This window comes from Ciconia boyciana, chromosome 12 (genome assembly GCF_034638445.1).
Source record: "Ciconia boyciana chromosome 12, ASM3463844v1, whole genome shotgun sequence".
Classification (NCBI taxonomy): domain Eukaryota; kingdom Metazoa; phylum Chordata; class Aves; order Ciconiiformes; family Ciconiidae; genus Ciconia; species Ciconia boyciana.
Window position 1 is genome coordinate 17754209 of NC_132945.1, and position 11147 is coordinate 17765355.

The following is an 11147-nucleotide window of genomic DNA, read 5'->3' on the forward strand; positions in this document are numbered from 1 at the left end:
GAAGTCAAAGCCCACTTCCTTGATTATTTTAGGTATGCAATTCAATGCAGTCTTTAACAACACAACAAGAGAGGCTTTTCAAATTCATTACTTTTTGAACTTTTCAGTTGCTTTGGAAGACTGGGTTACTTCAAGCTGAATTCTATAGTGAAAATAACAAAGTTTATTTAACACTTGTACTGCTTTTTGTTGCTCTGCAAATGTTTGCTTGGTTGACTCAACCTCTTGCAACAAAACAGAGGATAAGTGGTCACCTGAAGGAGCAAATCAAATGAATGAGCTGAGCCCCTTCATCAGTTGGTTGCCTAGGAGGGATGCAGGAGGGGAGGAGCTAGAAAATGTTTGTGTGTGAGGGCTGCGCTGAGAAATGGGTTCAGCTCAGGCCCTGATATTCAGCAGGTTCTCTGGGCTGAGGCTGAATGTTTCTGGGGCCAGTATAAAGGACTTTTAATGAGGACAGTGGCAAAGGGATGTTTGAAGTAAAGTTTTAGGTCTAGATGCCCAGTGGGACTGCAGTTTGCCCATTTCGTGTTAGCTACTTCTTGCTCTAGTCCCACCATTAGTGCATCTGGACCAAGTTGTTGGTCATTCCTGAATTCACTTGTATGAATCTGGTTTCTGCAGAGTGCCCCTTGCCGTAGTGCCAAGCATCTCACAGTTTATTGGATGAAGCACTGTGTTAAATTCGCAGAGCGCACACTGGTCAGAATTTCTGTAGTTGCAACCAGCAGCGTACGTGTAGCACTTGCTAAGTGACCTCTAGACAGATCTTGTCTGTACTGCCCAAGTTAAGCTACACTAAACCTGAAAGCAATGATATTGACTTGGTGCTCTGCTGAAATGGCACAGGTTGAAAAATGTTTCAGTACATCTGCCCCGTATGTCATCTGGAAAACAAATATTGCAATGTTTAAAACCTTGAAAATTCACATGGGATGATATAAAAGTATTAAGATGCTTTGGAAATTTAGAGCATGGAGACACAGGAAATAAGTTGTATGTGCTGTCAGTATGAATCTGAACATTGCTGTCAGCCATGGGCAATTATTTAATTTAATGTAGAAATTTAAGCTCATAAACAGTATAACCTGCAGTAATGGTTTTGTTATTGGAAGATGTTTTTCTGAAATTGGAGGTTAGCCTTCAAAATTATAGCTTTGCAAAATGACATTTTTCCACTGACATGTTCACTGTATTGCACCTCATTGGTATTGGTGGCTCATGTCAATGATCCCAGCAATTGTAACATTAAGTAGGGCATGATGCACAGGAAGAGATGTTAAAAATGAAATAATAAATGCTGTTGTCTTCAAACTATGATTCCTTTACCAAAGTCTTGGTGAGGAATGTGAGATTCCTATAGTACACAAACTCCAGAAGGCATTAGCACTTAGCAGGGCGAGGTCCAAACTACTGGTAAAAATTGATACCAAATATGGTAAAAATGAATATGAATGACTTGAGCATCTTGGTGTGATTTATATGCAGCTTGTCCATATGAGGTAAAAAGTGTTTGTTCTTTACCATATGTTATTGTGATCCGTATGCATCTCTGTAAAACATTATGTGTAATAATGGAACAAAAAACTCGGCCGCCTTCCCCTTGCCTTGTACTGCGCTGAAGCTCATCGTAACCCTTCACCTTCTCATATGGGGAGGGAGACATCTTAGTTACTGGAAATTGATTCAAACCCCCATGTAAACCCAGCAAGGAAGAAATAATTTTAAAGGATCCAGTATATATGTACTTCCTGAACTAAACTGATCATACTACTGACAGAGGTTGTACCGTATGAAATTACCAGTTTTGGCTACTCTTTTACTTTAATTTTCTGTAAAATTAGCAACATCAGTGTGGTTTATCTTCAGTACATGTTTCTTCATCAGAGTTGTTCTGCTACTGATAGGTAAAATTAAGTTGTATCCCAACTCTTTTTAAACTGTTCACTCATTTTCAAACCTTTACATGTAATTAACCATAAGAAACCTTCAAAACTTAGCTCGTGAGTCATGGACCATAGCCATGCTTCGGAATGATGAAAAGTAAATAACTCCAATAAAGATTTAATTTAGATTTAGTAATTGATACAGAAATGCTTAGGGATGTTAAACTGTACACTGCAGGAAGAAAAAGCTATTAAATTAAGTAATGCAGTTAGTTTAGCAGAAATTAAGGACCTGAAAATGTGAATATTAATTGAAGTTCTGATTTCCAAATCTATGCTAAACTAATTAGGTTGCTATTTAAAAGCTTGAAATAATTCCACCAAATTATATAATTTAAGTTTTGAAAATTTGTGGAATAAATGTAGTTTTTTAAAAATAAACTTGCTATAATAAAATGTTGGTTTACCAATACGTGAGAGGGTGATGCGTACAGTAAAATTCCTTTCTGCACATTCCAAAGTACATTCTGTTGATTTCTCAAATCCAGAAATAGAGCTGACTGTATGTTGGGGCATGAACCCCAGCTTCAGTAGGAAAATACCTGAGCCAAGGTTTGAATTTTTGAAGGAACCAAAGAGCTTTAGGATTCTTTATAATTTAAACTACTCAGTGCTATTTGTCTGAGAAGTAAAGACAGAGGAGAGAAATCTTCCTGTTTTCGGGATCGGCTGATAAAGTGACATAAAGAGTTATGGAATGAATTTTTCAGACAGCAGAATCCTAAGAGAAGGAAAGAAACAGCAAACACGTGAATGGACTATAGGAAAATGGAGAGACAGAAGGCTCAGTAGATATTATCTAGGTTGCTTCTGATTTTCCACCACCTTCACTGAGTGGAAAGTCAGGCCAGAGATCAGGGGAATGGTGGTGGTGGGGTGGATCTTAAGGTCTTTTAAAGCAAGAAGACATATTTAGAATGGAATCCTAACACAGATTTCAAACCATGAAATGAGTTTGTGGTTGCTGAGACTCATTCTGCTAACGCATCTCCCCCGGCTAATGATACTCACTTAAATAGTCTCTTTGTGCTCATGCAGGATGCATTTCATGGGCACAGAAGTTAACAGCAAGCAACTTGGCATTTTACTTCCTGAGAAGAGAGAAGTATCGTCCAGCTTGCCCGTCTGATCAACTGTGTTTTACTCCAGATCTACCCTCCTTTTTTTTTTAACGGATCCAGGCTTGCAGTTCTGCAAAACTCTAACGCACAGTTTCATTTAGTCACGAGTTGTTCATTTTGAGAAGTCCTGTTGATTCCTTGATTTTTGAGCACACAGATATGCTGGTTTGTTGACTTTAGCCACATTTGGGCACAAAAAACCCAATACTTGCCCTGAAATGAAAAAAAAAAGGAAAAAAAAAAAGGGAGGGGGGGCAAAAACATATCCATAGAAAGGAATTTGCTTTTAGCATGAAATGTTGTTAAGCCAAGGGCTTCTCCAGTAGTTAGTGGAGGATCTGCATTGATTTATATAAGCTGAGTCCACCCAACCAGGATGAAGAGGCAGATGAACTATTCTATAAGCAGGTGGGAGAAGCCTCACGATCGCTAGCCCTTGTTCTTGTGGGGGACTTCAACCTACCGGATGTCTGCTGGAAATACAATACAGCAGAGAGGAAACAGTCTAGGAGGTTCCTGGAGCGTGTGGCAGAGAACTTCCTGACACAGCTGGTGAGCGAGCCAACTAGGGAAGGTGCCCCGCTGGACCTCTTGTTCACGAACAGAGAAGGACTTGTGAGTCATGTGATGGCTGGAGGCCGTCTTGGGCAGCGTGATCACGAAATGATAGAGTTTTTGATACTTGGACAAGTGACGAGGGGGGTCAGCAGAACTGCCACCTTGGACTTCCGGAGGGCAGCCTTTGGCCTGTTTAGGAGACTGGTCGACAGAGTCCCCTGGGAGGCAGCCCTAAAGGGCAAAGGAGTCCAGGAAGGCTGGACATTCTTTAAGGAGGAAGTCCTAAAGGCACAAGAGCGGGCTGTCCCCAGGTGCCGAAAGACGAGCCGGCCTGGCTGAATAGAGAGCTTTGGCTAGAACTCAGGAAAAAGAGGAGAGTCCGTGACCTTTGGAAGAAGGGGCAGGCAAGTCAAGAGGACTGCAAAGGTGTAGCGAGGTTGTGCAGGGAGAAAATTAGAAAGGCCAAAGCCAAGCTAGAGCTCAATCCGGCTACTGCCGTAAAAGACAACAAAAAATACTTCTTCAAATACATTAGCAGCAGAAGGAGAGCTAAGGAGAATCTCTAGCCCCTAGTAGACGGGGGAGGGAACACAGTGACAAAGGATGGGGAAAAGGCTGAGGTACTTAATGCCTTCTTTGCCTCAGTCTTTAATAGTAGGGCCAATTGTTCTCTGGCTACCCAGCCCCCCGAGTCGGAAGACAGGAACGGGGACCAGAATGGAGCCCCTATAATCCAGGGGGAAATGGTTAGTGACCTGCTGCACCGCTTAGACACTCACAAGTCTATGGGGCCTGATGAGATCCACCCCAGAGTACTGAAGGAACTGGCAGAAGTGCTCACTAAGCCCCTTTCCATCACTTACCAGCAGTCCTGGCTAACTGGGGAGGTCCCAGTTGACTGGAGCTTAGCAAATGTGACACCCATCTACAAGAAGGGCTGGAAGGAGGACCCGGGGAACTACAGGCCTGTCAGCCTGACCTCGGTACCGGGAAAGCTGATGGAGCAGGTCATCTTGAGTGCCATCACACGGCATGTAGAGGATAACCAAGGGATCAAGCCCAGCCAGCATGGGTTTAGGGTTTAGGAAAGGCAGGTCCTGCTTGACCAACCTGAGCTCCTTCTACGACAAGGTGACCCGCCTAGTGGATGAGGGGAAGGCTGTGGATGTTGCCTATCTAGACTTCAGTAAAGCCTTTGACACGGTTCCCCACAGCATTCTCCTGGAGAAACTGGGTGCTCATGGCTTGGACGGGTGTACTCCTTGCTGGGTAAAGAACTGGCTGGATGGCTGGGCCCAAAGAGTGGTGGTGAATGGAGTTTACTCCAGTTGGCGGCCGGTCACAAGTGGTGTCCCGCAGGGCTCAGTTTTGGGGCCAGTTCTGTTTAATATCTTTATCAATGATCTGGATGAAGGGATCGAGTGCACCCTCAGTAAGTTTGCAGATGACACCAAGTTGGGTGGGAGTGTTGATCTGCTGGAGGGTAGGAAGGCTCTGCAGAGGGACCTGGACAGGCTGGATCGATGGGCCGAGGCCAATTGCATGAGCTTCAACAAGGCTCAGTGCTGAGTCCTGCACTTGGGTCACAACAACCCCATGCAACGCTACCGGCTTGGGGAAGAGTGGCTGGAAAGCTGCCTGGCAGAGAAGGACCTGGGGGTGTTGGTTGGCAGCTGCCTGAATATGAGCCAGCAGTGTGCCCAGGTGGCCAAGAAGGCCAACGGCATCCTGGCTTGTATCAGAAATAGTGTGGCCAGCAGAACTAGGGCAGTGATCGTACCCCTGTACTCAGCACTGGTGAGGCCGCACCTCGAATGCTGTGTTCGGTTTTGGGCCCCTCACTACAAGAGAGACATTGAGGGGCTGGAGCGTGTCCAGAGAAGGGCAACGAAGCTGGGGAAGGGTCTGGAGCACAAGGCTGATGAGGAGCAGCTGAGGGAACTGGGGTTGTTCAGCCTGGAGAAAAGGAGGCTGAGGGGAGACCTTATTGCTCTCTACAACTGCCTGAAAGGAGGGTGTAGAGAGGTGGGGGTCGGTCTCTTCTCCCAAGTAACAAGAGATGGGACAAGAGGAAATGGCCTCAAGTTGCGCCAGCGGAGGTTTACATTGGATATTAGGAAAAATTTCTTCCCTGAAAGGGTTGTCAAGCACTGGAACAGGCTGCCCAGGGAAGTGGTTGAGTCACCATCCCTGGAGGTATTTAAAAGATGTGTAGATGTGGTGCTTAGGGACATGGTTTAGTGGTGGTCTTGGCAGTGTTAGGTTTACAGTTGGACCTGATGATCTTAAAGGTCTTTTCCAACCTATACAATTCTGTGAGTCTGCTCATGCATATTTGTTTTGAGAGGCATGTCAGGTTTTGGGAGGTCTTATAACTATTAGTACTTAAAACTGAAATTAAGAAATTCTTCACTATGTTATAGTTCTCAACCGTTATTCTAACAATGGAGTGTTAAAAGCTGCAGATACATTAGTAATTACTATTCCTTGCAGTTGTTTGCATCTTGTAGAGTTAGTGTCCTACAGAACACTATGAATTATTTTTACTTTCTAAAGATTCAGAAAAGCATAAAAACTCACTTCTGCTCCTAGAATTTAGATGGATGGGCAGCATTCCAGCCCTACTACCGGTCAAATAATACATACTAACTATTCCTGATGTTAATAGACCGGAGATGGAGGAACCCCATTGATTTCAGTGACGTCATTTAGCTAAAGATGACCTATGTACATTAAAATAACAGAAAATTGCACAGTAGATTTTTTTTTTTCCTTGCCTGCAGCTACTTTGTTACTGCAAGGTGGTTCATGCTACAGAACTGGGATCCAGACCCTCAACAGCTCATTGCTCAGCCGTCTGTTGAATCTTGACTCTTAGTTCAAGCTGTTGAAAATATACCCTGTAAAATCTAGTTCTCAACTGCAGTTTGCATTTCAAACATTTGCAGAGTTTGCATACATGTCTTAATGTCTTTTAATAAATGATTATCGATGCCTTTGTACAGCACGCACTAATGCCAGAAAAGGGCAGTTGTTAATATTCCTTAACTATGCTCAGAAAACACGAAGGGGTGGCTTGCAGTTTGTGCATGGTTGTTTAAATGGCACAGGAGCTCTGTATGAATATCAAAGAGAGCTGGAGGGGAGTAAAAGAATTTGGAGCTGGAAACAGCATCTTTTCTCTTTTGCTCTTCTGTTGTTACCATTAATAAGTGCACATATTATATTTGCAGATAGATTAAGAGCAAGTGTAAAAATGGTAGTCCAGGACTATATGAATTTCTGCATTTGCAGGTCTTGAATTATCCTCTTCACTCCACTGTATGTGTTCCTGGATATGGAAAGAGAAGAGAGGATGTGGTACAGAAACGGGGTGGAGATAGTTGGGAATGGGTCTCCATATTTGGATCTTTTTATTCTTACGTAAAGTATTCAAAGATATGCCTTGATCTAGTTTTCACAGGAATGGAGGTTTTTCCCCAGTACGGGAGCAGTTCCAGACAAGGCACAAATTTCTGGCTCTTATTCAAGGCTGGCAGAAATGGCAAAGCTCCTACCACCCAATCCTTTTGGTCCCCTCTTTTCTGAACAATCTGGGAATCTTAGCTAGCCCAAATATCAGTATTTTGATGATGCCCAGTGAAAGCTTTTCACTGTGTCACTGGGCCATTCTTGCATGTGTTTCACCTTCTACCTGGTTGATTCAGGTAAAGCCCTGAGATCATTCATGTGGGATGGAGCCACACAACATCGTTGCAGCTCGGTCCTTACAGAGAAGCTGCTATATAGTAAACAGAGGTGTGAATTCGTAGCTCTTCTCTAGCTCTTAATATGGGTTCCCGTAGTGTATACTAAGGTGTAAAAGCACTGAAAGAACACTGGTGAGAGGAGCCTGCTTATTTAAATTTAGTTTAATTATGTTTGTGCAAAGCGGTAACCACAGGAATGTAAACAATGCTTTCCGAAAAGGTGGGTAAAACACATTGTAGTGTTAGTTGATGCAAACAGTAAGCAATTTGAGAACATGTTAAGTAAAACACTTCTGGCCTGAAATATACTTGTTCTCCTGTTGGCAGGACTGGAAGCAGGTGTTACATCTGATTTCATTTCCTAGCTGAGTTAGATGCTTGGCCAAAGATTTAGGTGAAAGTGCAAATTTTGGCAGTTACAGTATCCATATCCGAGTGAAAACAGAGCAAATGTTTCTCTCTCTACCAGAGGTCGGAATGATGTCCTAACTTGAACCTTTCTAAAGTGCAAAGAATATTTCCTGGAAAATGTCAAATACTGTTTTAAATTGTGTTTTGCAGGAAGGAGGCAACGTTTTCTCAGGGGACAAGGAAACGCTGTTTCACTAAGCAGTTGGAAGTATCAGGAGCAGCAATATGCTGTATTTAATGGTGCATCTGCCTTGATGTAAAGAACATCAATGTGCACATTTTATGCAGGATAAATCCTGTGCTGGTTCATTGACCAAACCACGCTCTTTTTCTGTGAAGCAAAGGTTGTTTTAAGGCACTTTTAGTGCAGTGTTCCTCAAGGCTATGGCAAGCTATGTAGGTCTAGGACTGCTAATAGGAATGTGTTCTTGCATCACCCGAATACCCTTTTCCTTGAGCTAGTCTACTTCCTACACACCTGAGGGAATTCAAAGTAATTTTAAATCCCCTCTGTGCTAGTGTAGCAGCCCAAAGGGGAGCTAATTAGGCTTTGAACATCTGCTGAAGTATAACTCCTCCAGCTGTGTCTTACCAGCTTGTTGAGTTCTTGCTTCTTGCTAGTGGCCTGCTAGGAACCCTCTCTGCTTACCTGGTCGGGTGAGTGTGCGAGTGCAGGGACCTGTTCACAGCGTGGGGTCTGCAGCTCTCAGTTATACACCAGGGTACTGGTTACTGCCTCGCTCTTCTGAGAAATGAGGATTTCCTCTTCCTGTTGTCCGTGGAAATGTGTATTCTTCCCATGGATACCCCAGGCCTCTAAAGTCGACATTTGCCATTTGAAATTTCCCACAGACTCCTTCTGAAGCAGTAATCTCCATACTTTATAGCTGCTGCACAGCAGATAACTTCCCAGGCTCTCAGGCTTGTAAGTCTTGTACTGGGAGGCAAAAACTTACAGCTAATCCCCTCCTTTTCTAAACAAGATAGACCTAGCTGTTAATTCTTCTCTTGATGTATGGGGTAGTGACGGACATAAATCCCATTAGCATTAATAGGAGTTAAATGTGTAAATCCCTGCTATGCCAGTGGGAGCACTGATTTCTCAGTTTCTCTAGCCTTTCTGGTTCACTAAAGTCCTGAGGTCCCTGCTCAGGTTACCTGCAGCTATACCATATGCATTTCTGTGATGTCCTTTCTTGTGATATGACGACCATCGTGAATTATTCTGGCTTCATTTTGCAGACTTTTATATTCTCAGGCTTTCATATCGTTTCAATAAACCAAATTTAACTTTTACTCTCTACTTCCATTTACATATGTAGGCATCATTTGTGCAACTTTATGATTCCATAATAAAGTGAAGACACTCTCTATCTACTCAGAAATGGGTAGTCCGGTTCTGTGCCAAATATATTTTGAGAGGGCCATCACTCAGTGGTGCCCCTGCCGCATCTCCTGTTCAGGGCTGTGTTATCTGGGCTTAATCCATGTTTCTTACTTGCAGTAGTTCCTAACGTTTTCTGTCATGCACCTGTACGTTTGGTTTTTTTTCCTCACGAGTCTGCTCACCAGCTTTTTTATCAACCTACCACATCATACTTCCAGGTTACTGATGTATCAGTGAATAAAACCTGTCCTTGGGGCTAGTGAAAGCTAGGTGAAATACCTATTTTCTCTTCAGACTATATTACGTATCAGCATTTTTTGCTCTGAAAATTGTTTTATCGTTACTCTTGCCTGTAGAAATATCCATATTATTGGGTCTGTGACTACCTAATTGCTAGTGGCTAGTAGCAAGTTATGGGAGATGTGGTGCTCCACTCCAAAGGATGGGCTCAATCATGTAAGAAGGAGCCATCCTTATTTATTTCCTCACTAGTCACCTTCATGTTCTTCTACTTCATCACTGCTTACCTCTTCTTATTTCACTAAAAAGAAGTCTCACTTTTTGGTCTATTACTGTCTTAATTGTCACGTAAATGTCTTAAGTTTCTTGCTTCATAACCCCCAGCACAAAATAAGCCAGCTTGTACAGTAAATATCAACAAAGATGCCACAACATAAAAACTTAATTATCCTTCGTCTTCTTGAATCAACCATACAGTTCCAGTGTATCTTGTTGCATGATAATTTAGATAGCCATCAGGAGCTAGGATGAGAAAAATATATCACTGTAATGAATATTTTTGAGTCACCTGAAGTTGGAAAGCATCACATGCAACTACCTTTGTTAGTAGTGATTATCATTGTTATTTTAGGTGCTAAATAAGGCTCGTGGACCTCCTGCCAAGCAGTTCAGTATCTCAAATTGCTTGAACTCAAAGGATTTCACTTCTAGTCATGAACTATTTTGCACTCTTGTTTGCTTAAGTTCTGTGTTTGCAAAAGAAGTTGGTTGCCAATTTGCTAGCCATGTAAGTCTTAAAATCACCTTTGCACTGTGTGTCACAGCACTTTGGAAGGCTGAGCTATCTGAAAGTTACAATTTGTCCATTTTTCACAAATAGGGTTCCTAAGACATTAAGAGTTAAAATGCAGACTGAATAAAACTGTGGTGCAGGAAGCCATGGTCAAAAAGTATTGTAAATAATAACTGTGGAGATGGGGAGGAAGAAGCATTTTCAGAGTTATTTTAAGACAGTGAGGGGACAGTCAGTACACAGATAGCCAGTGTCCCTGTGTGGTGTGGGCTTGGAAAATATGGATCACACTATCAGCTAAATATGCAGAACCTAAAAACACCAATGGAAATTTTCCACAGATGCACATTGGTCCTAAAAAAGAAGTTTCTGAGGCAGGGGTCTGTTTCAATGAAAGGGCAGAGGACAACCTGGCTGTATTTAGCCTCGTAGCTTCTCTTGATAAAGGAAGGAACAGAGAAGAGAAAAGCAGGGAAAAATTAGTTTCAGCATTCTGATTTTTAGGTCAATTATATTGCTGTTAATGGCCATTATGATACAAATGGCATAAATGTCATTTGAATGGCCGTTGCTGAGCTCACCAAGTCCCTTAGACAATGGCAAAAAAAAAAAAAAAAAATTGACAATGATATAAAACCATTTTTAGTTTTCCTGATGTTTATTTTTTGGAAGAAGAGAAACAAAATGTCTGTTTTCATTCATTCTGCAATGCAGTCTCATTGTATGGGAAGGAACAGCAGTTATGGTGGTGTGTTATGATGATACAACTTCACATGCTGCAAAATGGTAGCTAGCCTGGAAAACCATCAAAGAAATGTGAAAAATCAAGCTACCCTGCCAAAATATGTCCAAAAGAAGACTTCAAAAAAATGTTCAGAGTCACATTTTGCATATTTTTATCCCTTGTATCTCTGGTTTTCTGTTTTATTTACAATTTATACA